A 15,615-nucleotide genomic window follows, 5' to 3' on the forward strand; every position below is an offset into this window, starting at 1 on the left:
TATTATTCAAGTGGAGATATGAGATCCTTTGATAAAGGAAAAAGATGATAAATTGACCTAATTGAGAGCCTCATATGAAGAAGAAGGGAAGAGACTAATTTAAGACATTGTTGTGCAAATAGTGGATGAGGAACCAGACATGACCCATAGTTCTGCTTGTACATAAGAAAGGATGGTAGAGGAAAAGGTTGTTCAGGTGGAGATACTAAATCCTTTGTTAAATGAAAAAGAGGATGAATTGAACCAATTGATAGCCTCTTATGAGGAAGAAGGAAATAGAATGACCCAAGACATTGTCATGCAAATAAAGGATGATAAGTCAGACATAGCCCATAATTTTCTTGTACAGATGAAAGGATGGTAGAGGAAACAATTTTTCAGGTGGATATACCAAATCCTTTGGTAAAAGAAAAAGTGGATAAATGGGCCCAATTGATAGCCTTGTATGAGGAAGAAATAATACCCTTGTGAGACCACCAAAATATAATTTGTGACCTTAGGGAAAGATGGAAAAATATTTTGAGACTCACAGAATTTGTTGGAAAGAAGAGAGAAAGCAATTCAAAGAATAAGAAAAGAAGATGCTTGAGCTAGAAAAGAAGGTGGGCTAGGTTGAAGATTGAGAAGGTACAACTCAAACTGTTAATGGAATCTGGACTTAGTTGTAGGGCTCCTTCAACCAATTACAACATGTACTTGCAAGAAATATTTTGACGTTTTGAAGGAAGACTATCAAAACTAGTATGCCTTTCGAGATTACTTTCCTAGTTACATTTTTAGCAGCGTACAATGGTTGTACAAATGAAGAAAATGACTTTCTCTATGAACTGTACTAACACAATATTCGGTTGTTTCATGACAAAGTATAGAATACCAACCCTTATGTAGGGAATGTCTAGTTGAGAGCTTTTGTATTTATTTGAGAAATTAAGTTAGTTGGTTTTCAACTATTGAAATTAATAAATAAAAAATCAATAACAATTTGTGGGTTAGAGGAGAATTTGAAATCCCTCTATAGGTGATACAAAAACACCGATAGTGGGTCAATTCCTTAGCGCATGCAAATTTTATGGTCAGGAAAAGGTAGTAGGACATTGTATATTGCAGAGAATATATTAAAATGTTACAAACTATAGAAGAAGAAGGATGCAAAGAAAGGGGATAATGCAAGAAAAGAAACCCAAGAAATAGAACCCTTTAACCCTAAGAACTTAAAGAAACCTTAACAAGGGTTCATAAATATATTTATTGCATGGAAGAATATGGGAGTAATTGGATCGAATTTAATTTTCATTTTCCAATGATTTGGTTTCCAATAGGGCAATATGAACGATCATATAACATGACTAAGAACAAAGAACTTGCATGCTAGAATATAATTCGGGAAAAAACATGGTATCTTCATGCTGATGAAGCAGTGAAGAGTGATTATAGAATCAAAAATCTTCACAAACCCCCCCTTTTTCCCATAGCTCAGATTCAAATTGAATGATGTGTTGTTGTTTACATTCACTGGCTCATTGTTTGATCCAGATTTAAACAGGAACGAAACAAATTATAGAGATAACCATAAACACAAAGATGCAGTGGAAATAATACTTCATTTCATTAATGTAAAATACTAAAATATGCTTACAAACAGAAATGGAAATAAACAAGCTAGGATGATGGTAGCTTATCTCTGAGAAGAGATGTGGCGGCTACATGCCTCTGAACTGAGTTACAATGAGGCTCACCAGCCTATTTATTGTTGAGAAACAATGGAAAACCCTAAACATCCAAAAACCTAACCCTAGGAGATGAAAAGCCAAACTATGGGCCCCGTTTCGGGTAAATTGGTACATCAACTTCCCGGGGTCATAACTTTGGCATACGATCTCCATTTGATGCATACAATAGCTCATTAGAAAGATCTATCTGGGAACTACAGCCTTTGGAAGAGCAACATGGGTCCTGTTATCAATTCCAGGAAACTATCCCAGGTTGTATCTCGGAGATGCCTGGTAACATATAATCTTCAATATTGTTCTAGGAACTATTGGAATGGATGAAGGTTTGGATCAAGCCAGATAACCACTTCAACTCTGTTTTCACTCCAGACATGCATGAACACCCTTAGCTTGACAAGGCTTTAGACCACTAATGCTCAATAGTTTATAGATTTAATGGATAGATGGAGAATACTGACTGTACCAGTAGATGCATACATAAACATATATGAATGGCTAGCTACAGGAAGTAAATGAAACTTGCAAATCTAATTTATCAACGCAGAGATAAGATGACAGTTATCTGGCATTAGACATAGAAGAAACATGAATAACTTATTCAATTGCAAATCCAATTTATCAATGCAGAGATAAGATGACAGTTATCTGGCATTAGACACAGAAGAAATCATGAAAAGACTTATCCAGGTGCAAGCTTAGAACATAAGAGAAATGGACATTGAGCATGTAACAGCAAAAGAAGCTTGTATCACTCCAGGAAACTCTCTTAGGTTGTAGCTTGGATATGCCTGGTAACATATAATCTTCAATATTGTTCTAGGAACTATTGGAATGGTTGAAGGTTTGGATCAAGCCAGATAACCACTTCAACTCTATTTTCACTCCAAACATGCATGAACATCCTCAACTTGACAAGGCTTTAGACCACTAATGCTCAATAGTTTATAGATTCAATGGATAGATGGAGAATACTGACTCTACTAGTAGATGCATACATAAACATATATGAATGGCTAGCTACAGGAAGTAAATGAAACTTGCAAATATAATTTATCAATGCAGAGAAAAGATGATAGTTATCTGGCATTAGACACAGAAGAAACATGAATAACCTATTCAATTGCAAATCCAATTTATCAATGTAGAGATAAGATGACAGTTATCTAGCATTAGACACAGAGGAAATCATGAATAGACTTATCCAGGTGCAAGCTTAGAATAGAAGAGAAATGGACATTGAGCATGTAACAGCAAAAGAAGCTTGTATTATTGGAATGAAGATGAGACGCTGCAAGGAACAGAGTATCTACAGTCTCTAGAAGTTGAACCCTTGTTCCTTCTAACTTCTAGCCATTTATAGGCTTTTACAATGCTCTCGGGCTCTCTAGGGCTCGAGATGTCTTAATCTATCCCCTCAGGCTACTAACTGCTTGATGCCATAATTAGACAATCATGAGCATAGAGGCACTATTTCTAAAAAACACAGTAACCAATTCTGGTCACTTCGCCGCTCTGTCAGGTGGCTTGAACGTGTTGTGATGTTCCACGATCATTTTGTTCATTCGGCTGCATCATGCTGCTATTTTTCCCCTTTCAGCCATGCTTTCCGTTATTCTTGTTCAATTGTCTGCCTGCCATAGATACTAACAGAGCCAACCATTTTCCTCCCTAGGTGACTGATGGGAAGCGGGGGTACGAGGCATATGGGCTGTTGGATTGAGGGATCAACGGTCAGGATGGTGGTTAGGCGGCGGAGGGTGGATTATAGTGATGGTGAACGAGGGAAATTGGATCAAGGGAAATGGATGGTGGATATTGCGTGTAGGGGGCCTGAAGTTGTGGCGGGAGCAGAATAAGTCTAAGCCGTCAGATCTCAGATGAGCAGATCAGATGGCTATCGGGCGGAGGAGGTGTGTGGACGATAACGCCCGAGGGGGTGGTTTCATTTGGGTGGAAATGGTTTCTATTGGGCGCTCATCGAGCGGCAAGCGATAAAGGCTGGAGTCCACCTGATGCCATTCATTTCACACCACGTAGTGGCGGAGGAGAGAGAGGAAACCACTCTCGTCGAGCGGGTATTCCTCTCGCTTGTTGCTTGCACGATATGGGTGACAACCATTAGATTTGGCGGGGGTGATCTAACAGTGGAGATCGATCAAGCATATCTTGTCGATTGGGTTAAGTGTGGGCCGTCAGATCGGTGGGGAGATCGACGGCGGAGTGACATGGAGGTATGGGATGTCCTCAAGAAATGTGCGGAGGGTGCATATGGGTGGAAAGGTAAGTTTTACGTGGTAAAAATGGGTTAATTTACTTAAGGCCAAGGCGAAAGAAGGTTTCATTATGATGTGAGGGTCGGGTTAGGATATGAGCGGAATAGAATGTAAGTAGGAGAGTGAGGAAAGTGGGGTGATGGCCTGTGTGGGAACCTCTCCATGAGAAGGAAATGGGCCATTTTCTTCCTTTAGCCTTCAAAATAGCAGCACTGCACCTCAGGGCTAACAGGTTCGTGGTCCATGGACCCATGTTGCTTGCAAATTTCCCAAAAAACATCTTTTAGGTCCTCAAAATGGCTCCGAAAGTTCAAGACCCGAAAAGCTACTGAAAATAGTAAATTGTGCTACAATTAAGGAAACTGTAAAACTAAAAGAGACAGTTGTGGGGGTCCAAGTGGGATAGGTGGGTGGCCACCAACATCCACCTGGATCACTGTTGTTGACAATCGTTCTCATTATTGCGGTAACTCCTAGTCAGTAAATAAAATAACCCCAAAATTATATTTGTCTAAGAAATATATTCATATTTGTTTATCATGTGTAACAACAACTGCTCCATTCGAGTAGGAGGGCACAAATTATTATTGCGAAAACTTCATTGTTGTAATTTTTATTATTCTCCAGTAATATATCATCGTTAGCAATTAGCATTTCCCAATTATTGGTAAAATCATGTTTTATATATTTTCCTTTTTGTTGATATTCAGTTAAATTATGTTGCTGCAAATTTTGTTACATTTATGTTGCTTTCATTTCAATTTAGATATCATATTCATGATTAGACACCCATGTATGCAAGAATAAAGCAAGTATAGAACAACCCTGTGAAAGTTACTTTCCATAACATACTAAACAATCAATGTATTGAAATATTGAATGTAAATGCATGTATTTATCCATTTACTGACCAATATTGAAAATTGGGAAAAATGTCCCAAATCAGTAACAATAGCTCAACACCTATCAAACACACATGAAAAATAAATATTAATCAGCTAAATTGTTGTGTATTTTCACCCCACTTGACCTCAATATTCATAATCACAAAAGAGATAAAAAGACCACAAGCACACTTTTGAAGGTCAATTGAAATATGGGCATAAACCTATGATACAAAGGACTATGCCACCAAGTGAAACCCAACCTTCTACATTTTTCTTGTTGATGAAACTATGCATATAGTGTTGAAATATGTAACTAGGTTTGGTCTTCATAATGATATGTGTAATCATGATTTTATGTAATTGATGTAAAGAAGAAAAATAAAATTATTTTTTAATACTTGATTCATGGGTTTCAAGCTCATGGAATTTTATAGATGAATCTCCCATTTTGAGCTGTTAGGTTTGGTCATCAAGTCATAAAGTCTAGTGAGTCAATGTCATGTATTGAAGGTCCATTTGGGCATGTTACATATTGTAAGAAGAAAATTTATTCGAGTCATTAAATCTCCGAGACCTTGTCATAAGTAATCCTTCAAGTCAGCCCTCAAAAGGAGATTGAGATCATTCTGGAAGAGCATGTCGGCCTACTCACTTACACAAGTTGGCTTATTTCATGGGCAGATCACTATATGTAATGAGTACTCGACCTCACTTGAGACACAACACAAGCATCTGAAATAAAACAAGAAGTGTGACAGAAAGAGTAATAGGAGACTCGCATCCAACAAAGAATGAAGAGTAAGAAAACAAAGTTTTTTGGCACTATTTTTGGGTTATTCTCCTCACACGTGTGACAGGGATTAGGGTTTCTACAGTAGGGTTACACCAACCATTGAAGAAGCCTAGAAGAAGGTCACTAAACCAACATTCTTGCTAGCCGAGGTCACAAGGAGAAGCCCTCAAGTCAAGTGAAGAAGGAAAATACCATCAAGATCCATCAATCATCCCATACGTGTGAAATTGTAGAAGTTTCAGGTAGGTCGAGAATTGCAAGATTTTGGAAGAGGGCCAAAATTTCAAAGCAGCCGCAATTAGAAATGCTAGAAGTCAGTTTGACTAGTATTGACTTAGCTAAGAAGGAGAAGTAGTGAAAAAGGGTCTTGTCACTTGGTCTTGGAGAAGTTGATAAGTCAAGGGTCTTGGTTTTGGAATTCATCTCTTGAAGATTCAATAAGAAGAAGAATTTGTTTGGGTTTTTCTCTCAAGTTGGAGAGGTTTTGGCCTTGGCTGATACCCTACATTTTTGTGTCCCTTGTCTCATGATTATTTATGATTTGGTAGTTTTTTTATGATAGAAAACATTAACATAATCAAGAGAAAGAAAAAATCCAATAAAAGACTAAGAAACATTGCATCACAAGCAATTATCATTTAAGATAAATCGCCTCATCCCTATGCCCTAGATTTCTCAACATGGTATCACAGCTAAGGAGAAAAATCAAGGAAGGGAAACTCAATAGGGGACACTCAATCATTCAAAGAATGAAGTTCTAGAAGGGAATCAAAGCATCTAGAATATCATATCATTCTCAAGGCATCTTGAAGGAAAGATCTACAACATCTTCTTAGAAGTGTCAAAACCATAGATCGATCAAAGAAGAAGTCTACACTAGAAGTATTCTTGGGATCCTCTCTCAAGTCATCATGAAGGAAAGAGACCACTAAAACCCTACCTCTAATCAAGTTTAAGAAATCTACAAATAAAAGTAACTTTAAGTCTACTCATCCAAGAGAAGCAACATCAAGGATGTTGACATCATCATCAAAGAATTCAAAGTGATCTCCCTCTCTTTGGAGTTAAGGATCACTCTTGAAGAAAAGAATCTTCATCAAGAAGACGTTTTAAATTACCTATATCATCATCAAATTCAAGAAGGAAGTAGGTTGAAGGAGCATCCTCACAAGTAAGTGTATTTATGTCTACATCTGAATCTGTCAAAATGTCTTTTTTCAAGGAAAGCTACAAATTGGTTGGGGCTTCAACTTTTCTTGCAAGGAAGAAGAGGAGATCTGAACCTCATAGAAAATGAGGTCATGGTACATGTTAAGGGCTCAATCACTAAAACTCCAAAGGAATATTCTCAAGAACTTGCAAGGTATATGAAAGGGGAAGTAAGGGCTCAAAGGATTCTCATGTAATCCATCAAGGATCCCCTCATTCCCTATGTATCTAAGCTAGAAACATCAAAAGAAATATATGACAAACTTGCAGAGTTGTTTTGCGTAAGCACTGTAGGAGAATTAATCTTGTTAAGAGAAGAAATATACAAGATGAGGATATCAAAAGAAGAAGGAATAGCCTCATACCTTATGAGGATATTTAAAATAAGGGACCAACTACAAGATTTAGGTGAAATAATTTCTGACAAGGAGATGACTACCATAGTACTAAGTGCACTTCTAAAGGAATGGGGTAACTTTACATCAATAATTTATGGGAATAAGGAAGATACTCCATTCAAGGATATATGGTCACTATGTAAAATAGAAGAAACCAAGTTGAAGGCGAAATCTGATGTAGGACCAAATGAGAAAACTCAAGCATATACTGCTATAGCAAAGAGAAAAGGGAAGTTTGGGAAATTTTGTCCTCATAAAAGAAAGAAGAACATGAAAAAGGTTCAATGTTATGGGTGTCAAGAATATGGGCACTATAAGAGAGATTGTCCTAAACTCAAGAATGAAAACAACAAAAGGAAGAGAAGAATCTCATATCACTGAGGAAGTGGAGGAAGTTGAAAAGAAGAAATCCAAAGAAGAGAAAGTAAAAGATCTCTACTATGATTGAGATAGTCTTCCTCACCTAGTTCTTTTCAAGTTTATGTTGTTCTGTTGTATAGATAACATGGTAGGAAGTACTAAGAAGCATGATAGAATGCATCATGGAATCATAGAAGCATACGACTGAAAGCAAGAGTTCATGAAATGAAAGATATCCGAAATAGAAGTCTATGGTAGCCACCTATAACATGTAGCTCTTGGTGACCTCATTAGAAGCATAAGTAGCACTTATGAAAAGAAAAAAGTCATCTAGTATAGAAATACCATCATGCATCATTCAAGAGGAGAATTTGCTACATGAGGACAATCAATATCCTCCATTGGAATCTTCACTAGAAGGTTCACCTATTGAAAGGAGAAAGTGTTTTGAGAATTCCACCTTGTATGGGATTCATGGAATAAAGGTATGATGTCATAAGATACGAAGCAGGTCAAGATGATTGGAGCTGTTTCAATCAAGGAAGTTGTTGAAGGAAGTCTAGATGACCTAAAGAAATAAATGAGGTATGCAAGCATATATGTAATTAGGTCATGTCATATGGTTGCAAATATCATGAATGAATGCTCTACCTTGAGAGCATGATAAAAAGAAAAGGATATCCACCTTTGGAAGGATGCAGGAAGGCATGATTCACACACTAACAAGATTAAATCAACATAATATGTACTCATATGAAATATGAGGTGGTTGAGAAAATTTGAGGAATTGTGATTCGAATTTCCTGGAAGAGATCATGAAAAATACAAATATGGAGAAGACAATCAAAATCCAAGGACTAAAATATTTGACTATGATATCTCCATGGAAAATATATGAAGTCTGAAAAAGAAAGAGACCCTTGAAATTATATATCTTTTGGAGATGTGTCAATATGTATGTAGGATGTTGATGCAAACAAGAATATGTCATGATGAAAGATCATCACAAAGGTAATTTTTATTTAATGTTTGTTTTCTATTTTTAAACAATATCTAGATGGGCTTATGGAGGGATGCTAAGGGAAGAACTATGGATGTCTTCTACAATGAATGATCATGTGGCAAGATAAAAGGTCCTTAAGGAAACATGACATAAATAAGGCAACAAGACATGAAGGAAGGCCATATATGGACTAATGGATCACTTTCTAATAAGAGGAAGGATGACATGGCTGACATGATTCATGAATGGAAGTGATGGATGGTTTGTGCCCTAAAAATAAGTCCCAAAATATGTAGACATCATATTAAATAAAAATTTCATGACATCGAAAGAGGAATTTCTAGAAGCAACTGGTTGTCCCATGATCTTTGTTAGTTCCAATCTTCACAGCCTGTCACTAGGGATCAAAATGGGCTCTTACTATGTCTGGTTTTCAGAGATGTTTTGCACATGATCTTCAGTGCAAAACATGTCATAAGTGTGTCCATAAAAATAAGCTCAGAATAAGCTTTCCAACGGTATATCACACTCCCAAAACCGGCTTCCAGATCAGAAGATATGACCAAATGAATGATTGACTTCTGTTTATGAAAAATTCATTGAATAGATAAGACCAAGAGGAAACAGAATTCTGAGCCTGCATTAGATAAGGATGTTGCAGAGCCTACCTAGGAAGGCTTGTCTAGGATGATGTCATTGCCCCTTTCTTCTAACATGGATACTTTCAAAAGCCTTTGGCGAGATGGCTCTATGCCTATTGAAACCCTAAAAATCATTCTTCCATGAAATCCATGATACTAGAACAAGATAAAGTTGTGAATTCAGAGGCTTCTATTATGGCATCAGTATGTTTAGATGTTGAAAATATTGCAGCAGGAAACCATTAATATTTTGGTCTGAATGATGGCACTAGAACTGATACTCTCCCAACATCTGACAAAATTGAAATTCAGGGGAATATCAAATGGTCCTATTTAATCAAGATATTGTTGTTATCAGAATTTAACTTCAGCACATAGCACCTTAACTTATAGTGAAAGAAAGAGAAGTATGGCAATCTCACAAGGGAAAAAGGGTCGGAGAACATTAAAGAAAATCACCTGTAAGATTCCTCGATCATAATTATAGTTTTGTTGGTGATCTTGTGAAAAAAAAAGGGTTAGTCTGGAATCTTTGTAGCAGTAATGTTTTCAATCAAGAAATGAATTTTAATGGGAAATGAACTCTGGAAGCCATACCTTCGTGCCATGATGGAATGAGACATGAAAGCAGTAAGTATAGGTTCAAAGAGTAAGGCAGCAATGGAGAACTTGCAAAATGAAGTCAATTTAGTAAACAGTTCAGAGTCTAGGGTTTGTAAGAGTGCTTCTCATCTTATTGAGAATCTTAAGAAGGTGAAGGAAGAGATTGAGAAGGCCCAGTTCATCTCCAAATCCCTATGCAGCTTCCAAAATCGATAGGCAACAAATATGTAGTGGTTGGTGCTTCCATTAAAGCAACTACACTTATGTGTCTAAATATTCCTAAAGCATGGCTTTCATATGCCTCTTGGTGTTACTATCAAGCAAGAGCATCACTTTCAAATAATTGTGTAGCTTAAAGGTCATGCAATTTGTCACCAATTTTGCTTTAGGAAGTTTTTTCTGATAGGATAGGTTTACTTTTCAAAAAAAAGTAATGCAAGAGTGGGCCACTATCATGAGAGCTTTCTTAAAGAATGAGAAATAAAATCCAGGAAGTAAGGAAATTTTAGCGTGGCCAGACACTGAAGTATACATGAACAGTGAAAACATTGATTTTATAGAACTATTGGTCCAACACACTGTGTATTTGATGTAGTCAACAGCAGGGTTGGAAGGGTTAGCTCCTAAAGCAAGAGCGACTTACCACAGTCATCCCTACATCGTTGATTTCATTGACTAATCTGTGCGTTAGTGTAATCCCGCAAGCTGTAGATCACTCGGGCCTCATCATTCGATGGATTTCGGGTTTAAAAAGTGAATAGGTGTTAAGCAAGAGGTCGGACCCGAAATTTTCTACATTGGTGATTTATAATTTCCATCGGGTCCAGAAATTGATTAAGGGTTGTGCAGTTTGTGCGCCCGAAATCGTTATTGGTCATCGGATCAACTGGAGGTTTGATCTACGATAGAGGAACCATTCTAGAAGGCTGTTGAGGTTGTGGATACTGACCAACAGTTGAAGCTCATCCAGGAATTGGATGGACATGTTATGCATTATGCGTAGTCCTTTGGCGTTGCGCGTAGGGCTAATCATTTTAAAATTTTCTTGGTCTAGTGTATAATCCAATGAAAGCTGGATCATGTTCAAAAAGAAGGTTAAGAGACATGGAAATAAGCTGGATCGTGTTCAACAAAGGTTAATGTAAGAGAGCTTGGTCTAGTGCCCCAGCAGGCAAGGTAGTGCATAATTTTTAGAACGCAGTTATTGTTGGTATGTACGCATGGGTATGAGGAGGATTCCATTTAGCTTTTTGTGGAATTGCAGTGAGAAGAAATGAAACTGATGGATCTTATCTATGCGAATGTTTTACTGGATTCTCTAAATTAATGATTATTAAACAAGGTTTGTTGAACTGCGCTTGAAGGTTTGTTGAGTTTGTAAAATTTGTCTTCAGAGGTGATACAAAATGCTTGTAGCGTTTTAAATCTATGGAAATGGTCAGAAAATTGTAGCAAATCCGAGGTTATGGAAAGGATCTTGTTGCAATGGACTTCTCTAGTGACCCTACACCTTTCTATTGCTTGTGATGGAGTCTTTGAGTCTTTGAGTTTATCTCCAGTCAAGCGGTGGTTGATGTTGCCAAATTCAATGATCCTTGCGATGCTTGTGCCGAAATTGTTAATGAATTATATCATTTATGGCTGGATTATGACATTTGTATTGATGACATTATAGTTATTTTTGTGCAAATTAATAGCTCGTAGAATTCTAGGTACAAATGGCAGTCAAAGAACATCCAAAGAACAACAAGAACAACAAGTTGATCAACCTACTCCAGGATTGGTGCAGGCAGGTACGAGGTGGCAGTCAAAGGGAAGATTTTGTGGAATATGGTTCCACACTTAAAGGAGCAGATACATTGATATTAATCCACTTGGCAAACCTTCACCTAATTTGGGTTTTCAAAAACTATTTCTCATGGTTCTCGAGATAGTTTGGGATTTTAGTTGCAAATTAATTGGTCATATTGTTTAGTTTATAATATCGTTTTAATATAGGATTTTATTATTATTATTAGTATTATTTTTTATTTCCTATGTTGAGGAAATTAAAATGATTGTAATATTATATAAATAGGATTAGTTTAAAGATGTAGAGGTTCGATTTTTGCAACAGGAAGAGGCATTTGGATTGTGTAAAGTTTACTTGAATATTATTTTAATAAAGCAGTTTCTGCCCTTTAGACTTGGGATCCATCATGGTGTTTAATGTCCAGTATGTTTTTCTCGTAAATTCACTTACATATTTTGTCTTTTCTACTATTTTTTGTTACAGCATTATCTAAGAGAAGTGTTAGGAATCCATCAACCTGTGATGCTCCTTTCACAATGATTTTGTTGTTAAATGTAGTGGTTGTCTTTGCAAAATCCATCCTCTATTAGATGCTATGTTGAGTAACCCTGTGTTTCTCTTTCATCTAACACTGTTGCTATAGATCCAACCCCTGTTTGATGCCTGTAGGGCAGCAAGCTTTCTCCCCTTTTCTTCTCACATTTCCAATCTTTTATCTAGCTGTACATTGTGCTTACTTTGCCCCAAGTTTGCCGGCAGAAACTAGCCCCAAATCCATAGCCCAATAGTCCCTTCTCTTGTTGTTTTCGACCCAACAAACTTTCAAAAAAATCCCCGCACTCCATAACTATCCTAAGATTCACTTATTATAGCCATGTTGTGTTGGCAAAGAGAGAGCCCTCTCTGGTCTGGTAGGGATAGATGCTAGATCGAAAGCTTGGTTTGTGGTTACCTCAGAATTTCCTTTTCTCAGCCTTGAGGTACATTCCAAGTGCTAACATATTGGCATCATTGCTGGGGACGAGGTGACAGATCTTCTTAGGGAAATATCGTTCAAGTTGCAGATCTAGTTGTTGATGGTCGACAATAGTCAGATACATATGAAGGCTGAAATCATCTACCTGATGACTCCATTGTTCAAGATCCCAATATTGAAAGTTTCAAAGCGTCTTCACTGCCAACGAATCCAGAATCTAGATTTCAGAACGTTGATGGTAATCACTGATGACAGGGTATGTGGAAAATCCGTTATCTAGTGAAATGTTATTGACTTTAAGGGATGAGTTAGCAAATTTCATATTGATTAGAATTTCTCAACATTAGTGTTTCTTTGTTTGAAATCCAGCCGACTCACACCTGAAAGTAAATATTGTTTTCTTGGCTTAGTTGCTGAAAGATTAGAAAACGAAATTGAACTATTGGATGTTCAAATCGAATCATATGATTTCCAAGATCCTAAACAGTTCTTGGAAACTCTACCTCCTCCCAAAGAAGAAAAGGTAAGGCCGCCCTTGGAGGGTTGGATTGAAGGATATTTTGATTTACAGCAAGGATGTGACAATCTCTAGCCGAGAGCATCTGTTAATGAGTTGGGACAGTAGATAGAATCTGGTTTTTATGATCCTATAGTAGCATATATGGAATATTTTCTTAAGTTGAATGAAAAACCAGATTTCCTTTTACAGAGCCAGAGGTACTATGTGTATATATGGTTGTCAGCATTTCCAGTTGTGTCCTGGTTCAAGCACTTCCAAGCAACATCCTTGTCCCAGTTGCTTGAATGGTTAATTTGGCATTACACCATCGCTTGATCTATTGATTTTGCTGCAAAGTAGGGTAGGGTTGTACAGGTTTTAGTTTTCAACATTTGTTTTAAGTTTCCTAATGTATAGGTTCTAGTATGTGTATTTTTTTCGGTTGGTATAAGTTGTTCAGGTTTGCAGTTGTTTGCGACCGTATTGCCCAATGAATGAGGAAATTGGTCTATGGTGTTCTTGACACTTCCAAGGAGCTGCCATCCCCAATAAGGCCGATGTTAGTTCTAGTCTTCCTAGCCTGTCACTAAGAATCAAAATGGGCTCTTACTATCTTTGGTTTTTAGAGATGTTTTGCACATGATATTCAGTTCAAAACATGTCATAAGTGTGTCCATCAGAAGAAGCTCAGAATAAGCTTTCCAACAGTATATCACACTCCAAAAATTGGCTTCTAGATCATAAGATATGACCAAATGAATGATTGACTTCTGTTTATGAAAAATTCATTGAATAGATAAGACCAAGAGGAAACAGAATTCTGAGCCTGCATTAGATAAGGATGTTGCAGAGCCTACCTAGGAAGGCTTGTCTGGGATGATGTCATTGCCCCTTTCTTCTAACATGGATACTTTCAAAATCCTTTGGCGAGATGGCTCTATGCCTATTGAAACCCTAAAAATAATTCTTCCATGAAATCCATGATACTAGAACAAGATAAAGTTGTGAATTCAGAGGCTTCTATTATGGCATCAGTATGTTCAGATGTTGAAAATATTGCAGCAGGCAACCATTAATGTTTTGGTCTGAATGATGGCACTAGAACTGATACTCTCCCAGCATCTGACAAAATTGAAATTCAGGGGAATATCAAATGGTCCTATTTAATCAAGATATTGTTGTTATCAGAATTTCGCTTCAGCTCATAGCACCTTTACTTATAGTGAAAGAAAGAGAAGTATGGCAATCTCACAAGGGCAAAAGTGTCAGAGAACATTAAAGAAAAACACCTACAAGATTCCTCGGTCAGAATTATAGTTTTGTTGGTGATCTTGTGAAAACAAAAGGGTCAGTCTGGAATCTTTGTAGCAGTAATGTTTTCAATCAAGAAATGAATTTTAATGGGATATGAACTCTGGAAGCCATACCTTCGTGCCATGATGGAATGTGACATGAAAGCAGTAAGTATAGGTTCAAAGAGTAAAGCAGCAGTGGAGAACTTGCAAAATGAAGTCAATTTAGTAAACAGTTCAGAGTCTAAGGTTTGTAAGAGTGCTTCTCATCTTATTGAGAATCTTAAGAAGGTGAAGGAAGAGATTGAGAAGGCCCAGTTCAGCTCCAAATCCCTATGCAGCTTCCAAAATCGACAGGCAGAAAATGTGTAGTGGTTGGTGCTTCCATTAAAGCAACTACACTTCTGTGTCTAAATATGCCTAAAGCATGGCTTTCATATGCCTCTTGGTGTTACTATCAAGCAAGAGCATCACTTTCAGGGAATTGTGCAGCTTAAAGGTCACGCAATTTTTCACCAATTATGATTCAAGAAGTTTTTTCTGATAGGACAGGTTTACTTGAAAAAAAAGTAATGTAAGAGTGGGCCACTATCATGAGAGCTTTCTTAAAGAATGAGAAAGAAAATCCAGGAAATAAGGAAATTTTAGCGTGGCCAGACACTGAAGTATACATGAATAGTGAAAACATTGATTTTGTAGAACTATTGGTCCAACACACTGTGTATTTGATGCAGTCAGCAGCAGGGTTGGAAGGGTTAGCTCCTAAAGCAAGAGCGACTTACCACAGTCATCCCTACACCATTGATTTCATTGACTAATCTGCGCGCTAGTGTAATCCCACAAGCCGTAAATCACTCGAGCCTCATCATCCGATGGATTTCAGGTTTAAAAAGTGAACGGGTGTTAAGCGAGAGGTCGGGCCCGAACTTTTCTACATTGGCGATTTATAATTTCCATTAGGTCCGGAAATTGATTAAGGTTCGTGTAGTTTGTGCACCCGAAATCGCTATCTATCGTTGAATCAACTGGAGGTTTGATCTACGACGGAGGAACCATTCCAGAAGGTTGTTGAGGTTGTGGACGTTGACCAGCAGTTGAAGCTCATCCAAGAATTGGATGGACATGTTATGTGTTGCGCGTAGTCCTTTGGCACTGCACG

The sequence above is a fragment of the Pinus tabuliformis genome, chromosome Q (genome assembly GCF_031772625.1).
Source record: "Pinus tabuliformis cultivar Carrire ecotype Pingquan chromosome Q, CPIR1, whole genome shotgun sequence".
In the NCBI taxonomy this organism is placed as follows: Eukaryota; Viridiplantae; Streptophyta; class Pinopsida; order Pinales; family Pinaceae; genus Pinus; species Pinus tabuliformis.